The 5,373-nt window shown below is 33.9% G+C and overlaps 1 long non-coding RNA gene across 1 annotated transcript; it reads right to left on the bottom strand.

The window, feature by feature from the left end:
* Positions 1–426: 426 nt before the first annotated feature.
* Positions 427–1,191, bottom strand: LOC116121071. The gene is made up of 3 exons (XR_004126653.1): positions 1,131–1,191; positions 830–909; positions 427–471 (listed from the first exon to the last, which is right to left on the bottom strand). It is a non-coding gene; the product is annotated as an uncharacterized LOC116121071 (long non-coding RNA).
* Positions 1,192–5,373: the final 4,182 nt, after the last annotated feature.

The following is a 5,373-nucleotide window of genomic DNA, read 5'->3' on the forward strand; positions in this document are numbered from 1 at the left end:
AGAAATCAAGTCACAATCCACTCTTGGCATAAATAATAAATCAACAATCAAAAAATCCAGGAAATTCATCAATTTAGTATCCCGTTTGAGGTAATGAAAATCATGCTCAGATTAAGAAAAATAGCAAATACAAAATCAATTTAGTATCCTGTTTGCATCTCACCTTCATGCTAAAAAGATCTCTGAAAAATCAAGGAAGAATTCAACTACACTTTCAATATATATTATACGTAGCCAGAAGAATAATCCATCGCTGTAATCCAAAACATTCTTTTTATGTAAAACATGCTAAATTACAGCCAACATTAAGTCAAGTGGAAATTAAAAAACTGCACGACATGGCATCTCTAATGTAACTCAATTGTGTCTGTGTCTTAAACTGCGAATTGCAACGCTTAACTGTACCTTAACTGAGATCATCAGCATCATAATAGCAGCTTGCAGTAAGATATCATTCCTCCGTTGGCATACCTACAAACACACAATAATGCACATAAGAAATGACGGCTTCGGAATATTACAAACTCTGGAACAGAATTATGTAAGACTCTTAATCAAGATTGCTTTATGTTTCTCCTAAAAAAGATTTGTTGAATATAGAAACATCTAGTTCTACTACCATACTACAGCCAATCAAACAATAGCCTACAAACTTTGTTCAGCAGAAATTAAAAAAAAATGAGTAAGGAAAATGCTAAAGACGAAGAAGATGAAGAAAAAAATTGCATAATGCACTTCTACATTTTGGATATCAAGATATCTTTCCACATCATAATTTAAATACAATATATAGCGCTAAGACACAGACGCTAATACTGTTAACACTCACCCTACAGCAAAGATATCCATAGATGGCTTTAAAGGAGCATCTTGTGCGACTTGCATCTCACCTCCATGCTCATAAAATCTCTGAAAAATCAAGGAAGAATTCAACTCCACTGTCAATATATATTATACATAGCCAGAAGAATAATCCATCATTGTAATCCAAAACATTCTTTTTATGTAAAACATGCTAAAAGACAGCCAGCATTAGGTCAAGTGGAAATTCAAAAATTGCACGACATGGCATCTAATGTAACTCAACTGTGTCTCAGTCTTAAACTGCGAATTGCAGCACTTAAATGTACCTTAACTGAGATCATCAGCACCATGATAGCAGCTTGCAGTAAGATATCATTCCTCCATTGGCATACCTATAGACACACAATAATGCACATAAGAAATGACGACTTCTGAATATTACTGACTCTGGAACAGAAATCTGTAAGACTCTTAATCAAGATTGCTTTATGTTTCTCCTAAAAAAGATTTGTGGAATATAGAAACATCTAGTTCCAGTACCACACTACAGACAATTAAACAATAGCCTACAAACTTTGTTCAGCAGAAATTAAAAAAAAATGAATAAGGAAAATGCTAAAGACGAAGAAGATGAAGAAAAAAAATGCATAATGCACTTCTACATTTTGGATATCAAGATATCTTTCCACATCATAATTTAAATACAATATATAGCACTAAGACAGAGACGCTAATACTGTCAGCACTCCAACAGATTCTAACATAAGCAATTTCGTGTGCAACAGTGGCCTAAGGAGGCCCCATAAAAACTAAATATTATTCACTAATTTAGAGTCTTCGCAAACATTTCTATCAATCTCCATCTACTATTGGCCTTATGCACTGCCTTTAAAGGAAGTGGTCTGAGGTGTGTAGTTAAACATGGGTCTAGGTTAGGCATGAAAAAAAAAAAAAAAAAAAAAAAAAAAAAAAAAAAAAAAAAAAAAAAAAAAAAAATTTGAGCACAATAAAACAAAGACTCACTCAGCTGATCTAAATAAAAATCCGAGTAGTGGCAGAGGGGTTGCCTCACTTTGCGTTCTCCGGAGGTCAATTGATAGATTAGATCGTAACCCTGAAACCCAGAATATACAAAGGCTATCACATTCACTGCCATACAGTACCTGTTATTTTAATTTTAACATAGTATTAGATAACAACATAAAACAAAACCCAATTAACACAAATAGAAATAAATCAACTAAAAAAGCTGAAAAAAGAAATTGAAATATTTAAATCTTCGTAAGAAGCAACAAAGAAACCTGATCTAGCAAATACTGACACAAAATATGGTCTCACCAGACATAGTTTTATGGCATTCCAAATATTCGAAGGTCACCACTCTGGTCAATACATGTATGCCATTGACAGAAATCTATACTACCACAAAAGGCCAAATTCATGACATTCAAGCAAAGTGGCTGAAACATTTTTATCATTCCTCTTCCAGAATATCATACACATTACTTTTAGTATAATCAAATAAAAATGTATCCCTTATTGTTTCTCTATCATTACACAGTGGTTACTCAAGAAAAAGCGTTGCAAGTTTTATAAATATACTAAGTTTCACAACAGCAGAAACTGCTAGTTTGAACATAAGACAATAGCATAACAGCAACACATCAATCTGAGCAAAAACCTGCAGCAACAACAAAGTTCACAATGTGAACATAGTAGCTACCTCTCCCTTCTTAATGTCAAAATGAACTTTATCTATACATTTCCAAGCTCTGTGGAAATAATCTTCTCATTTCCAAGAGCAGTAAAACAATGAATTATCAAATTTGGCCTTTCAATATTATTCACCTTCATCCACAAAAACTCAGATCACTATGATCATTTAGAACCAAATTTATTGCTTAAAAAGCCCGTTGAAATTGTGCAAGGTAAAAACATTTCTGACAAAAAAGCTAATACTAAAGTAATACAATATTTTCTCGCCTTAACCCACTCCTGCAGTCATTGTTTGTAAAATTCAGAGCACAATAAACAACTAACAATTAAAGATATTCTCACTTCTCGGATTATATAATTTTCTTTACAATCCAAGTATTCTGCCATTGTTTTCCTAATCAATACAAGAAAGAATCGACATAACCCTAATTCTTTCAAATGAACTCAAAATACCTGATAACTAAAACTAGCATAATCAAAAGAACAATAAAATATAAGGAATACAGCAGAGCACTGAATTCTGTACAAATTTGAGGCAATAAATTAGACAATTACAAGCAAAACACAATCAAATAATACAGGTATGTTTCACAAGTTCATACACAATAATAATCATAATGTTTCTGGTAAAAAATAGATTATTACCTTGTAAACGCACTCAGTGAGCACCATGCAACAATGACAATTAAGATATCAACATAGGATTGCACTAAAATATAATTGAGACAAAAAATAAAAAATAAAAGCTAAAGCTAAGTTCTCACAGGAATTCTATCTGGATAGTTCTCTCTAATTCTTTCAGCCTCGGCACGTCTTTTTTCTGCAGACACAATCCATATTAGTTACACAAGTGATCAAAAATAATTAACCAATCCATTAGAAGATTCTTGTAACAGAAAATAATCATCAACGACTTATGAAAATCATGCTCTATCTTGAAGGAACTTTTAGTCATCTTTGCCAACTGAACTACAGAACAACTATGAAACTATCTTAACAAAAAGTAACAAAGTTTCAATCAACAACAAAACTGAGCAAAAATATGTCAAATCAGATCAAATCTTCTGCAGGCTAAAGCAGAGTCTGCCTTTCTCTATTCAGTTAAGATTAAACCTGTTGCCATGTGTGAAAAACCTAGAATGCTGCTGCACCAACAACCAACCCTTGACCATTCTGAATTCACCTGAATTGACACAAGAGGAGAATACAACAATGTTGGGCTGGGGATGGTGACATCCCTCATAGCCCCATCACTCACCAGGCTACATGTTCCTCTGGTTACAAGTCCATGGGCTTCCTCCTGTTATTCACCAAACCTTGGGAGGATAAAAAGGGGAAACAAAAGGGAACCTATAGTGGGGCAAAAAAGATATGCATGAAGTTGGAACCTATGATGTCCCAAAAATCTAAACAGCATTTGCAAACTGGAAATACTGGATGACCATTATCCGAATTCATCAGTAAGAGGTGCATACATAATGCTTCTAGAAAAATCTCATTTTACTGTTTTCAATCTTTCCACATAAGATCATATAAAAAAATATCTTCCTGCACGAGAACCAATTTCTCTAGACAGCATATACATATCAGGCTTCCCATAATTTCTCTAGACAGCATATACATATCAGGCTTCCCATAATTCAGTCTCAACCACAGTACACACATAACAAACAGCACAAATTCAGTTAATACAGCCTACATTTCTGTATAGAACATCGGTCTGTAAATTCTAAATCAATTAAGATTCACGCATGCACACACCAATAAATAAACAGTTTTCTCAGCATCCAAACAAAAACTAAGACTCAAAACTCACTCATCTTTTCCTCTCCTCTGATAAAATGCCGAAATTAGGGTTTCAATTTCAAACAAAATAAAAACAAAAAACATTCCAAAAAAAATCTTTGAATCTACAATGTAACCTTCCCACCACCACAACACAATTCAAAAACAAAACACTCGATATTACACGCAAAAAAATAAATAAAGAAAGAAAGAAAGAGCAAAGATAGGATCAGAGACCTGTAGGCAGAGACTTCGGCGGCGGCGGAGTTCGCTTCCTCACCATCTCCTCCGGCGACGACACGTAGGATGACTCCATAGACTGCATTCAATCCTCCTAAACCAAAAACCAATCCACAAAAACCCTCACATTATCAATCAAAACAACCAAAAAACAATCGCCACAAAACAGAAAGCCAAATAAATACATAGAAAACTAATAAAAACAGAGAGAACGCGAGAGAGATTTATACTTCGTTTAAAGTTGGCGTACCGAGCTCCGAGAAGTTGAGAATGCGAGAGTTGAATTAAATAATCGTTAAAAAAAATGAAATCGTTTTTGTTTTTGTGTTTTTCGTTTGAAATGAAATGGAAATGGGGACTTAGCAAAAAAAATGAAATGGAAATGGGGCTAGGGATTTGCAGGGTGGCGTTGTTGTGCTGTGAAGTGTGTCTGTGTGTGAGTGTGTGATGTTTTGATTGTTTGTTTTGGATTTGTGTAATATCTATGCATCCACCATGTTCACGTCTTCTTTCTGCAGACACAATCCGTATTAGTTACACAAACGATCAAAAATAATTAACCAATCCATTAGAAGATTCTTGTAACAGAAAATAATCATCAACGACTTACGAAAATCATGCTCTATCTTGAAGGAACTTTTAGTCATCTTTGCCAATTGAACTGCAGAACAACTATTAAAGTATCTTAATAAAAAGTAACAAAGTTTCAATCAACAACAAAACCGAGCAAAATATGTCAAATCAGATCAAGCTAAAAAACAACGAAACCCTAATATCAAAATTCGAAAGGGAATAACAAAAAGAATCCAGAGCAATTACCAAACGCGC

Source organism: Pistacia vera, unplaced genomic scaffold (genome assembly GCF_008641045.1).
Source record: "Pistacia vera cultivar Batoury unplaced genomic scaffold, PisVer_v2 Contig96, whole genome shotgun sequence".
In the NCBI taxonomy this organism is placed as follows: domain Eukaryota; kingdom Viridiplantae; phylum Streptophyta; class Magnoliopsida; order Sapindales; family Anacardiaceae; genus Pistacia; species Pistacia vera.